This window comes from Girardinichthys multiradiatus, chromosome 19, assembly GCF_021462225.1.
Source record: "Girardinichthys multiradiatus isolate DD_20200921_A chromosome 19, DD_fGirMul_XY1, whole genome shotgun sequence".
Classification (NCBI taxonomy): domain Eukaryota; kingdom Metazoa; phylum Chordata; class Actinopteri; order Cyprinodontiformes; family Goodeidae; genus Girardinichthys; species Girardinichthys multiradiatus.
This window is the reverse complement of record NC_061811.1, coordinates 2,353,039-2,367,978: the sequence shown is the minus strand read 5'-3', so window position 1 is coordinate 2,367,978 and position 14,940 is coordinate 2,353,039.

The following is a 14,940-nucleotide window of genomic DNA, read 5'->3' as shown; positions in this document are numbered from 1 at the left end:
ATTAGTAAACTTGTCAGGTGGAAATATTGGTCAAGAATGAAGAGATACTAGAGCTTCACAAGGAGAGGACTGAGGCTGGAGTCACCACATCAAAGCCACTATGCACAGACGAATACTCCACATAAAGTACAAATGTTGCATTCCTCATGTCAAGCTACTCCTGAAACAGCCTGGACTGTTGCTCAGTGGTCCAGAGTCTTTTTTTTAGATGAAAGTAAAGTTTGCATTTCATTTGGAAAAAAACTAAACTTTTTCACTATATTCTAGTTTTTGGACCTGTTTGTTGGGACCCACAGCCATGGATTTAAACATTAAACTCCGGTACAAACTTTTCTGGAACTTTCAAAATAAATTACATTAACCTTCTTCCGGCACAGCCAAGCAAACTGTAGCAGCAGACTTCCCATAATGCCACTGGCTGCATAAAAGCACCACCTTTCCAATGGTCTGATCTCTTCTGACATAAACTCTTCAACTGGATCCAAGGGTGTTGTTGTGGAAAATTATTTTTAATGCTCTGAACTTCCCTTACCTCTCTCCCCTCGGACCTCTGTGTTTTGTTACCCTAGAGGAGTTGGTCTGTAAAACCATTATCAGAAGTTTAATGGTTAAAACACATCCTGGAGGGTTGGGTCTCAGGAAGAGCAGATGGTCTGCTCGTAGATAACTTTGTTACCTCTGACCCGAGGAGGGTCTAGGGCCATAGAGCACACTCTTTTAAGTTGAGGTAACACCCACATACTGTTTAAATACTGTGTGTAAATGTTGATCGGGGCTCTGCTTCACTGATCAAGCTCAGTGACGGGGTCTTCAAACGCTGAATGCCTTTGAATAAAACTTATAAAGACAAAGTTCAGATTTTCTCTTTTAATTAGTTAATTTCTCTCCCACTTTGATAAGAAAATTCCACTACAGTGTCATACGATCATCGATCATATGCGCTAAGTTAAGTACTGATGAATTACTGTTGAAAGAATCTGGTATTCATTCATAAAAGGGGTAAATTAAGTTATAAGCATTGCTTACTTTCTCTCTGAGGCCTGCAGAAGCAAACTGTCCCAGAGACGTCCCCAGTAGAGACGCTGTCTGTACAAACAGAGTGAAGCGGTTTTCCCTGCCTGAGAGAACGACAACAGTAGCTGCATCACCGTGGTTACGGTAACGTGCAGTTTGGCCGGCCGACAGAACAGCCGCCACTCCCCACAGCTAAGGAGGTTAGCTGTAGCTAACCGTTTAAAGCCTGTGGACGTTTCTTCAAACTTTGCCGCCTTGGACAACGTTCCTCACCACAGTTCATGAGGTTAAGTGTTTGGGCAGAATAATATAAAAGTGATTTAGATTGATCTAAACGTTTTTCATTTTATGAAGTTTTGTTTGTGTTGACCTCAGCTATCTTGATGCTGGAATATCTGCAGCACACGTGCTCAGATTGTCTCTGTTTGTATGTTTTTAAAGTTATGACAAACTTTACTTGAAGGGTGATTTTAAACAGACGATTGATCATAACGCGGCGTCCGCACTTATGCATTTAACCCTTTTATTGACGGTATTTTTAAAGGTGTGTTGGATTCTGGTGCTAAGCTATCAGCCTCCTTTGTTAGCTTCAACTGCTAACAGCTAAGGACACGTGCTAGCTGCCAAATAATATTTACCCAGAAAGGTTTAGTTTTCAATCCAGTAAATAATGTGTCCCTAACATCATTTTACTAAATTTGATAACTTCATTTGATAAGTAAACACCATTAAACCCCTTTCTCCAGAAAGATTTGGCTCTTTTCCAAAATATTCCCTTAAATAGTTTACCATTTCCTTTAATAATATTTCTTTAAATATTATTTTAATAATAAAGGCAGCCAATGAGACCCTGTTGAGAATTAGTCATCCAGAAGGTTGGTTTTATTCAGTGGATTATTATTTAAAATATTATTTTATTAAAATAATATTTTATGATCTTGCATTGTGAATGGTTGTCTAAAGGTATGCTGATTATTGCCTGAGTAAGTTCCAAGACTAAATTAACTTAACTCCCAGGTTCTTCAAGATAATCCTTGGTTCTCAAACATAAATAACATTACATGGTAATGTTGTATCACTCCTTCAGTCATGGTTTTCAATCATATTTAATCAGCTTGTTTATATTGTACATAGCCCATTAGTCTTCCCTATTCTTAAATTCTGCTTGGTAGTTTAGTTGGATTGTTTTAGCATAATAAAGAGTATGTTGATTGAAATATGTTTGACTTTGAGTTGACAAATTTTTGTTAAGAAATTTTTGTATTTTAAGAAATTGTGTGAATTCATTCCATATATGTGCAGAGTTTTGCTGTTCAATAATGTCAGAGCTCGTCTCACACCTTTCTATTTTGTCCTAATTCAATTCAATTCAGTTTTCTTTATGTAGCGCCAATTCACAACACATGTTGTCTCAAGGCACTTCACAACAGTCAGGTACATACATTCCAGTTAGTCCTAACCATTGAATAGTGCAATCAGCAACCGCTCAGGAACCAGACCAGGTGGTGGAGGCAGCTCGTCTTCGGACCTTCCCAGAACAGGACCAGAAATAGGAGCAGGAAGTGCCATGCCTCCAGCCAGTCTTGTAGGTTGCCTGCAACCTCCAACCTCCTCCATGGAGAGCTGGGAGAGATCACAAGGTGTGAAAATAGTTTTACGAGAATTTCACGCCTTTTGAACTCCCTCTCAATTCTTCTCGCTTGGTCCTGTTGGCTGGTTCCTTCTGTCATGATGAGGTTTTGTGGTCGGACCATTGTGCAGAGAAGAACTCCTGAAGCACGAGGTTTGCAGGTAAGCAGAGTCTTTAATGCTCATGCCAGGACACAGACATGGTAGCAAGCATACACAACAAACCAGTGGGAACAAAGTAAACAAACGGGCTTAAATACAGAACTGAAAAGCAGGGGAATCAATGACACACGAGACCAGACAATCAGGGGAAAACACAGAACAGGTGTGGGCTTGGGGTGCAGGGAAACAGAAAACAAAGGACTGGATCAGGTAAATAAACAAAAACACAAACTCAAGAAGTCAGACACAAGCTGGCATGACAGGTTGTGTCCAGAAGAACAATTCGTTCATTAACTTGCATCAATAAACTGTCTTAACTTCTCCTTAGTGTATGTTATTGTTGCCTGCACGAGGGTCTCAAACCAAACCAACATGACATAAAGTCACTATAACTCTCATTGTGGAAAATATCCTTTTAGTACGATTGCTCTCAGGCTGGCACTCTGAGAGGAATACATTATTTTTGTAAGTAGTAGTTCAGACAGAGGCAGAGATGGATAAGATGACAAGTATAAGGAAACAGTAGGTGGGAAAAAAACCCACTTAAAAGCATTTTTATTGACACATATACAGTGAGTTGCTGTTGAAATTACTGTAGCTGCAGCTGCCGAATTGAAATCATTTTAGATGGTGTGGAAAGTGTTGAGGAAGAACCAACAGCAGATTCAGGTTGTTCTTACAGGATATGTAAATAGGAAGATACTTAATTGCACCTTTCAGTAGTCATCTGAGAGGTGATTACACTTTACTTAAATATTATCTGATTCAGGTTGCCTTTAATGATGCATCAAGAGTACTGCTGAATAGACTGAGATGGGTCAGTGGAGGTAAATGTTTGTGACAGCAGGAATAGGAGGAGCACTATGCAGGCTGTACTTAGAAAACTAATGTATAAGTTTATGTTTATTTACTTACTTTATTTTTTCAAAGCACTTTAAAACAACCACAGGTGCAACAATGTGTAGCACATGTAAAATTAAGAACTACTTAAAACATACAGGACAATAAGAACAAAGTTAAAAACAACATTAAAATCAATAAAATAATACGACAGCATTAAAAAAACCAAAAATCTCAGGTTGCGCAAAAAGCCAAGGCATCTCACTGGAGCAGTCTGGACCTGTCCTGTTTTGTAGTAGTAATAGTAGCCTTAAAGCAAAGAGTCATGACCTTAGGTCAGGTACTGTAAGACAACAAGGCTGTGTGAGTTTAGCAAGGTTATGTCAGCTGATTTAATGCATAATACCAGTAGCAGTGGTACAAAGACAGCTCTACTTTGTTGAGAGACCAAGTGTAGTGTTATAACAAGGGTTACAAATACAACAGCTCCACATTTTCCATCTGTCTTAATAGTAATTCCAGATAGTGTTTGTTTGTTTTGTTTTTTTTAGCTTTAGAACACTAAACTTTGAAAAGAAAATCATACAGTAGAGTATGATGACCAGCTTTGATTAAGGCCAGGAAGATTAAATATAAACATTGGAATCATGGATGAAATACAATCAAATAAAGGCACATGAATCTGTGAACATAGTCCAAAAGAGGGTTTTATAATTTGATTCAGTATGCCTTGGCTCTGTTACAACACAACAATCCTCAGCTGACTCACTTCATGCTGTTCTTCTTCTCCCACACACTGCCTCCACTCTATAGCTCCAACTTTCTTCTTCTCTGAAGTGTAGTGGAGACACACTAAGCCTATGCCAATATTTCTGTGGAATCTTTATCATGCTTCCATGATGCTATCATGTTTGTACTTGGAGTTTAAAGCAGATCATGCACAGCTAAACTGAATTTAGTGCAAGTTCTTTCCAATTATAGATGCAGACTGTTTCTTCTTTACTTATCACAAGTGAAGGCCCAGTGTAATCCTAAATGGTGTGCAGATTTTCCCATTGCAACTGTAATATATCTACAAAACTGCAATACAGCAGCAACCAATTGTCACCAAACTTTGTTGCAACAGAAACAGGTGCCTGTTTTCACTTCTTTAGGTGGAAAACCGACAGTCACAATCAAGAATCCTTAAGTCTTTTTTTTTTCAACTTTATTAAGGTAAAGTTTATTAAAGTAAACTACAAATCCTAAAAGTGTGTTTTTTACTGATCTAATTACTGACTTTTGTTGTGGCACTAAAGCAAAACGCCAAGATGACGCCAGACCATAAGTAAAAATTATGAGGAGCAGTTCTGCAGCCACTGGGTGTTGAGGGCAGTTTGGAGCCCAGGAATGGGCCAACAGTGGATGTCTGTGAGCAACCAACATGAATTAGAAGAACTAGATTTCACAGTTCACACATTCCCTGCAGCTGCTTTAAAAGCCCACGTTATTTTTGTCAGTACTTCCCCAATCACTTTGTTCTCTCCAAAATAAATGTATGTCTCACAGCTAATAAAAACCCAAATTTCAGTTTGTCACGTAATCTGTTAATGCAGCAGTTTTGTTGGTCAGATGAGACTTGACACATGATGGTACATTTGGTTTGACGAATGAAGAGATGCAGGGCTGATTTAATCCAGAATTATCCTAACAAGTGTGCCTTAATCGCTGTTGAACTTGATTACGACTAAACACATTTTACAAGCAACATAGTGTGTATTAAAACGGCTACATTCAACTCTCCTGAAGTTCGGTAATATTTGCGACTTTCCTATCAGTTCTACGAGTTTAATAGATAAGTCCTTACTTCTGACTGCACGTTGCAAATCCGATTTTACCATGTTCAGTTCTCCACCTGCGTTTGCTCCCTCCATTATGAACGCAGGTGGAAAAAAGTCGATCAGAAGCACTGTTGGCTTGTGGGTTGTGTAGTTCGTTTGACTCGCATTATAGTATAGGCTTCTTGGAAAAAACTACACAATGGCGGTGTCGATCCAAGTTTTTTTTCCTTAAAGTTTATAACAAAGTCTCAGTTTTACATTTCCAAAAACAATTGATCCTAGTTTATTTTCCCTCCTATTGCTTAGCTCCCGCTCCCGTCTGCTCCAGTTCATGTTTTATCCTGTAACGTCCCAATCACGTGATATCTACTAATGCCGTCTCCTGTCCCACGGGATTCCCGTAGGATTCCTGAAACAATGTCACCCTATAATGACCAGCTCTATTGTATGATTTTCTTCTGCTTCGTTCTTTCAGCTCTTCGCCATCACCTTTGTGTCACCTGTAGATGCTTCCATTGAAAAACAACACTTGCAGACGTGAACTTTTATAGACGTCTTACTTCTTTTAAAATTGACAGAAAGGAGGGAAGAGTAGGACACTGTTCACAGTCAAAAAAATGCACAGAAGTCACATTTTGAGCCTATTTCACAGCCAGGATGTAGATTTATTTTTCTCATCTCAGGTTATGTTCTGAATGTACTGAGAAGGCATGGGGACATACTGGAACCATGACCGATTTGAGCACAACCCACATTAGTTATTGCCATTAACACAGATTAAACAGGCCAAGTTGGATTTTAGCAGAAGGTATTTTTTGAAGATAATGAAATCACATCACCCATAAGACAAGGGGTCTAAAACTTAAGTTTTTGTGGACAATTGTCCAGTGACTTTTAAATGTGTCCTTGCTTTACCACACCTGAATCAAATAGTCAGGTGATTATCAGAACCCTGTAGAACTTGATTGCAAACTAAGGAGATAAATCATCAGTTTGATTGAAATGCATTGGACCAGGGATGCATCTAAAGGTTGCCAGACACTGGCCCCTGGAGCCTGGCATGTCTTTTCTGTCCTTCTAACGCGCAAAAGACCAAAAGTCTAAGACTACAAAAAACAGCTAACCCATGGCAGGCCGCTGCTGCTGCCTGCAGCATTGACAACCAGCTAGATGCATGCACTCGAGGCGCACTCCAGCAGTGAAAGAGAGAGAACGCGAGCAAGAGTTCGAGAAAGGGACAGACAAAGCATCTAAAGTCCAGCCTATTTATAGGCTGCTGGAAACAAACGGTGTAATAAGGAAACCTTCAGAAAACAAAAACAGTAAAAAATAGGTCAGAAATACAAAAGGACAAATCAAGGGTATGTCTCAACAATAATAACAATGATGTGTGCCCGGAATACATAATAGTCCTACCATTACAAATGTAAACTTGTGGAAACTGTTATGTATGCTGTAAGATCTGTGATGCTGTAAGCCTATTTCTCCTCCAAAGTCCCGGGGAACCTCTTAGGAGTGCATGACATCATGGACTCTTTGAAATAAGCAAGACATTTTAGAAGGGCTCTGCCAATAAACTGAAAATGAATTGTGACCGGGTTTTTCTGTGGCGATAAATGTGTTGATTATTGAATAGTTACTAAAAGACATTTTCAAAAGTTGATGTTTCTTTACATGATTTTTTGCATCGTCTGTGAGTTTGCAAACAGCTAATGCTCTTTGGGGGGCTGTGGCATAAAAAAGTTTGAGATCCCCTGTATTAGAAAACCGGGCTAACTATCTTTATTAGGATTAGGTCCTTCTCTTTAGTGTCAAAGGAAACAGAAATGTGATACAACAACAATGTCCACGAATGTCACATGATTTTAAAAACTAATGTTCTTTATTGTATTTATTAATCTTATTTTTAGTAGAAACATATTCTTGTCCTGAATTCAGATTATGTTGGCTTTTGCTACATTGTATTGGTGCAGTGTGTGTGTGTGTGTGTGTGTGTATGTGTGTGTGTGTGTGTGTGTTTTTCCCAGCCTTATTATTCCAGAACAAAGCAGACTGTGTCAGAGCTGTCAAACTTTAGCTGCTAATGAACCTCATGCTGCATCTATAAATGCTTCATGCACTAAAGATGATTCAACTGTACAAAAGGCCAACTTCTGTGTTTAAGTACTTCAGCTATGAACTCCTTTGTTCTTCCGCTTCCAGATTTCCAGTGTCTGATGTAGAATTTCCTGTTCTTGTTAATTGTTCCCTTACTGTTGGTCCTGATGTCTGTTCTAATGTAGATTTTCCAGAGCTTCTTTTAGTCAGATGCTCAGTGTATTCATAAATTCGTTTCAATCATGTCTGGTACACACTTCTAGAAACATAACCACACTAAATTCTTTCTTTATGTATTTAATTTATTATCTACAGTGCCTTGTGAAAGTACTCGGCCCCCTTTAACTGGTCAACCTCTTGCCACATTTCAGGCTTCAAACATAAAAATATAAAATTCTAATTTTGTGTGAAGAATAAACAACAAGTTGGACATAATCGTGAAGTGGAATAAAATTTATTGGATGTGTCAAACTTGTTTAACAAATAAAAAACTGAAAAGTGGGGCGTGCAATATTATTCGGCCCCCTTGCCTTAATACTTTGTAGCGCCACCCTTTGCAGCAATTACAGCTGCAAGTCTCTTGGGGTTTGTCTCTATCAGTTTTCCCATCGAGAGACTGAAATTCTTGCCCATTCTTGCAAAGCAGCTGGAGCTCAGTGAGGTTGGATGGAGAGCGTTCGTGAACAGCAGTCTTCAGCTCTTTCCACAGATTCTCGATTGGATTTAGGTCTGGACTTTGACTTGGCCATTCCAACACCTGGATACGTTTATTTGTGAACCATTCCATTGTAGATATGGCTTTATGTTTTGGATCATTGTCTTGTTGGAAGATAAATCTCCGTCCCAGTCTCAGGTCTCTTGCAGACTCCAACAGGTTTTCTTCCAGAATGGTTCTGTATTTGGCCCCATCCATCTTCCCATCAATTTTGACCATCTTCCCTGTCCCTGCTGATGAAAAGCAGGCCCAAACCATGATACTGCCACCACCATGTTTGACAGTGGGGATGGTGTGTTCAGGGTGATGAGCTGTGTTGCTTTTACACCAAACATATCATTTTGCATTGTGGCCAAACAGTTTAATTTTGGTTTCATCTGACCAGAGCACCTTCTTCCACATGTTTGGTGTGTCTCCCAGGTGGCTTGTGGCAAACTTTAAATTAGACTTTTTATGGATATCTTTGAGAAATGGCTTTCTTCTTGCCACTCTTCCATAAAGGCCAGATTTGTGCAGTGTACGACTAATTGTTGTCCTATGGACAGACTCTCCCACCTCAGCTGTAGATCTCTGCAGTTCATCCAGAGTGATCATGGGCCTCTTGGCTGCATCTCTGATCAGTCTTCTCCTCGTTTGAGATGAAAGTTTAGAGGGACGGCCGGGTCTTGGTAGATTTGCAGTGGTCTGATACTCCTTCCATTTCAATATGATTGCTTGCACAGTTCTCCTTGGGATGTTTAAAGCTTGGGAAATCTTTTTGTACCCAAATCCGCCTTTAAACTTCTCCACCACAGTATCTCAGACCTGCCTGGTGTGTTCCTTGGTCTTCATGATGCTCTCTGTACTTTGAACAGAACCCTGAGACTATTACAGAGCAGGTGCATTTATGCGGAGACTTGATTACACACAGGTGGATTCTATTTATCATCATCAGTCATTTAGGACAACATTGGATCATTCAGAGATCCTCACTGAACTTTTGGAGTAAGTTTGCTGCACTGAGAGTAACATTGACAGCAACATTTCCATGCTTGAATATTGTCCAAGGTTTGTAAAATTGCTGCTGGTTTTTGCAGCTTTTCTAAATTTAATGAGCTGAACCTTCATTAGTCTATGTTACAAAGCAGAATCAGAATCATTAGTCTGGTTTGAGAGTGGGTCTTCTGTGTTTTAGGGCCATTTGTAATAATAGCATGATATTCCTTGCAACAGTATTAATCCATATTACGAAATGAAGTATTGTTAAATGTCTTGTTTCTGCAAAATGGTTGGAAGACTGAGGTGGGTGTAAAATAACGGTTGCATTGTGGATATAATGAATTAAAGAAAAAGGGCTGTGAATATTTTCCATGTGTTTAAAATGTTAATAAAATATCTTAAATTAAAAAAGTCTACAAATTCAATGTGCAGGTTTTGCTGCACAACAACTTTATTCTATAGTATAGTATTTCCAACGCAAAGCTTCAATGTAGTAAATAAATTTCAAGTTTTTTAGGTATTTTTTCTGAATAATCACAGATTTAGAGACGCAGGGTTCTTGTTCTCTGAATATTTAATTTCCTTGTCTGCTATTTTCTTGTTTCGGTTCCAGAAAATAACATTCCAAGATTATAGTTTGGTTTCTAATGAACTGCATGCTACACGTCTGTCTGATTTTAGGCTTGATTTGTGCAGAAGAGAAATTACTGCTTTAAAACAAGTAAACTAATCAAAGTTTGCTGCTGATTTCCACACAGTTAAACAGATTATAAAAGCTAACAAACTGAAAGCTATCGACTGACTTCAATTATCCTGCTGAGGGAGGTGAAAAACAATTACACATTACCTGGTTGTGATTTATGTGTTTTGACTGTGGAATTAATGTATACTTTTTTGCAATATTCAAAGTAAATTTAGGGTGTAAGTTTTGTTCTTCTCAGTGCGACTGAATGTGTTTGTGAGGAAAAAGATATTCAGTCATCAAGACATGACAATAGTATATGCTAAAAAAGGCTTCTTCAGTTTGAATGAGAGGTGGAAAGCCTTCAAGATCTAAGAAAAGTCCAGTTGGCTTTTAATTAAGCTCTCAGGATTATTGCAACACTGTTAAAACAGATTTTTTTAATGTACAGTAATATATTAATGAATGTTACTCAAGGGGCCCTTAAGTGCCCCTTGCTAATACTGGGTCGGACCCTTTTTAGCCTTCAGAGCTGCCTTACTTTTCTATTGCATAGATGCAGAGTTTTGCAACTATTCCTAAGAGCTTTTGGTCCATTTTGACATGATATCATGTCAAAATGGACCAAAAACAAATCTTGTAAAATGGTTTTGACAGGTTTTGAGAAAGTGGAAAAAAATATCTTTAAAAGAAACGCAAAATTTCACATCAAACAGCGGTGGAGGAGCTATATTTCAGTTATGTTCAGATAATCTCTAAAAAGATTTTCTTTTAAAGGGCTGGATTGAAGATACATATATTACGAAACTCAGGACTTGTACATCTACCTCTATGATCACTGATCCTGGTATCACAGAGCGGATTTTATCTCACCATCCAATTATTTCAGACTGAACATCGTTCCAAACATGCTCCTCAAATGATCAGACAATCAAAGCAATGATCAGCACTACTGGAAGCCTCTACTTTTTTAGTTGCTTACAGTGTCAAGAGTATCAGTCATTGACCATGTTTGACATTGTGCTTGTTAAGAACATTGAACCCCTCAAAAAAACTCTAGAAAATCTGGGCAAGAATGACTTTACCTTGTAATGTACAAAGCAAACAGACCACAGTTTTGAAGAGGTATGTTGTCAGAATATTTCTAAGATATTTAATGTTAATATGCTGAACAGCAGTCAGTTAAAAGGAAATGATTAAATTTTTATCCAATGGGGTGACATTAACGTACATTCAAAGAAATACTGACCAACAGGAAAACAGACCCAAAGTACAGCCAAAGTTAGAGCAAAGAACTCCAGAAAATTGGACCCCGTATACCTTTTCCACAAAGGGAGGAGATGTAACTTCAGATGTGATAATATGTAAATGCTCACCTTGCAGGTCAAAAGCAAAAAGAAAATCCAATTAAGAAATCCCAACTTCAAACACCATGAACAACCTAATGATCAAAGCACTGCGAGAGCTGGCAAAACAGAGATATGGAAAATTTAAGAAAGCCTGCAGGACAAGAGCTGAATACCACCTGACAGAAAATGACTCAAGAGTTACAGCACACAACTAAAAAAGCAGGACCAGCTGCACTATAAAGACTCAGGTAGGGAGTCTAAATTGTTTCAATTCAATTCAGTTTATTTATGTAGCGCCAATTCACAGCACAAGTCATCTCAAGGCACTTCACAAAAGTCAGGTACATACATTCCAATTAATCCTAACCATTGAACAGTGCAGTCAGATTCAGTTATTTATTCAAATTAGATAAAAAGTTTTTCTATGTAAGGAAACCCAGCAGATTGCATCCAGTCAGGGACTTGCAGCATTCACTCCTCCTGGATGAGCATGTAGAGACAGTGGACAGTCACTGGTGTTGACTTTGCAGCAATCCCTCATACTGAGCATGCATGTAGCGACAGTGGAGAGGAAAAACTCCCTTTTAACAGGAAGAAACCTCCAGCAGAACCAGGCTCAGTGTGAGCGGCCATCTGCCACGACCGACTGGAGGTTTGAGAGAACAGAGCAGAGACACAAAGAGAACAAAGAAGCACTGACATAGGAGTACTTTCTATGGGAAGGAAAGGTAAATGTTAATGGATGTAGCTCCTTTAGTCGTTTCACCTAGAAAGAAAGAACAGATAAACTCTGAGCCAGTTTTCAAAGTTAGAGTCTGAAAGAGAGCACATAGTTAGTCACAGTAAAAGCTCAGTCAATCGCCATGTCTAGGAGAGAGAAAGGGTTAAACACTAAAAGACAGGGCTATGTGGATCATCTGTAGAGGGTGAGCATTAAGTTGTTGCCAGCAGAAGCTTGGACGATGCCCCTCTCCAGAAAGGTGTCACAAGTAGACACAGAGTCAGGCCAGGTGTAACTTCTAGGAAGAGAAAAGGGAGAACATAAAGTTAAAACCTGAAATAACAGCAAACAATGCAAAATTGGAGAGTAGTGTGAGATTGTAGCGGAGAAGGTGAAAGTGGTCATTATGTCATCCAGCAGCCTAAGTCTATAGCAGCATAACTACAGAGATATCTCAGGATAACCTAAGCCACTCTAACTATAAGCTTTATCAAAAAGGAAAATTTTAAGCCTAGCCTTAAAAGTAGACAGTTTATCCATCTAGAGCCCACTGATGGTCATTGTTATACTAAAAACCACAATGATTGGGATGCCGCCCTCTGTCAGACTGACCATAACCATTGGAAAAGAGAGGGGGTCATACAGTTTCTTTGCCCATTCATTTGCCCTTTATGGTATGTGAGTTACAGACATACTGCCATCTTTCCCATCACCAGACACAGAAAAAAAACCTATCAAAATAGATCTGGTGCTAGAAGAACAAGACGAAAGAAAAAAAAGGTCAGATCAGTTAATCCAAATAAAGCCAGCCGCACTAGACAGAAGCGTTTGCAAAGACCTTCAGCATTCCTCTCGCCACAGTGAAACACTTTCACTTCATGTTCTTTTAAGCTGTGAATGGAGCATAATGACTCAGACCAATTATACTCAGGGATAGCTTTACTCTCTGTAATGATTCCCTTACAACACCAGGACGTATTACAGGAAGCCAGGTTGGAAATGAAAACGTATACCAGGCAAAGGAAAATGTTATGCCACTATTTGTTTCAAACACAGTTTTGTGAATTATTTGACACGGGTTAGAAAACCAACAAACCATTCAAATGAAATAAATCAATAAGTAAATGTGTTTTTTTGAAAATTCATATGGTTTTCTATTTTAATTCTGCAAAAAGAATGTGCAATTTTATATATTGATGCCGAATTGATCCTTTGCCAGTTTGTTCCCCCATTTCAAACCCACACTCTTCTTTGCAAACCCTTCAGTCAGGAACACCACCTCTAACACATGCACAGGAAGGACTAGACTTATTCCTGCGTTCAGTCCTCAGAAGGGGCTCTGTGAGATGCCTTCTGCTGGCATTCGACTTCTGAAAGTCTGAGAGCATCTCAATTCACTGCATTTGAGTGTGTTCACTCCACTGCTGATAAGACAGCACTCCAGAGACTGAGGAGAGAATCACTTGCAGCTTGCAGCTTCTTAATTACATAATATGAACGTTATGAACTATTCTATACAAGAGACCAGTATTATCATCCTGAGTTGTATGTGATGCTTTGCTTAATAATATGCTAAAGAGTATTAAACAGACTTTATGTTATTTATTATCTAGCTGTCCTTTTACTGTATTATTTAGTTTACTGAAAGTCATGCGCTTTTAGGGATATGTATGTTTCAAATTCCTTTAAGTACAGCTAAGTGTCATCCCAGAAATGATTATATTACCAGAATGAGACATTTATATTAGAAAGATAAAAGTAAATGAATCTGATTAGGGTTGAAGTCATAAACTGATTATAGATTTACCACATTTATGAGTTACCTGCTTTGAATAAAGAGCAGTTTTAGCGTGAAGCGATCCCATCGGCCATATAGCGATTTCTCTATGACTCTAACAGCTATTAATTGCCAATCAATAAACCAATTGGCAGCAACAGTACCCTCTAGGTTGGATTCACTTTGTTCATTCACCACCAATCATTCTATGACTCTCAGAAAAATAACATATATAGTGGTAAAGCTCAAAACAGGTTTAACATCTCCACAACAGGTTATAGCTCAGCATGAAAATGGAGACTTTGAATTTTCATAGAGTTTTGTCCTGATTAATGCTCAAAATTAAACAATTAAACTAGAGAACTTGCCTTTGGATCCGATACCCGTATTACTTTTAAAAGATTATTATTTTCCTGGAATTTTTAAGAACACTGTTGTTAAACACCATCTGAAGAGAAATCCGAAAATAGCTGCATGCACTTTGAACTGGTTTGCAGAAAAATAAAGCAGAAATAAGCATATTTGTATGTCAATGAAAATAAACGGGCTGCACGGTGGCGCAGTTGGTAGCACTGTTGCCTTGCAGCAAGAAGGTCCTGGGTTCAATTCCCAGCCAGGGTTATTTCTGCATGGAGTTTGCATGTTCTCTCCATGCATGCGTGGGTTCTCACTGGGTACTCCGGCTTCCTCCCAAAGACATGCCTGCTAGGCATTAATTGGTCATTCTAAATTGCCCTTAGGTGTATGAATGAGTGTGTGCTTGGTTGTTTGTGTGTTGACCTGTGATGGACTGGCGACCTGTCCAGGGTGAACCCTGCCTCTCGCCCATAGACTGCTGGAGATAGGCACCAGCTCCCCTGCAACCCACTATGGAATAAGTGGTAGAAAATGACTGACTGACTGAAAATAAGTCAACAAAAAATAGAGATTTAACAATTGCAAATGATTGGTATCGTAAGGAGGGGTATAAAATATTTTTGTGATATAATAAATTTTTTTGTGATACTTGCCTCATCTACAGTGGTACATGCTATGTGTATATCTCACTCAAACACCAAACTATAATGAAAATTGGTAAATTGAAAGAGGAGCAGAAGTTTTATTATCTTCCCCAACGAATTAACAACATCCATGATTTTTTTATCTAGATAACCCA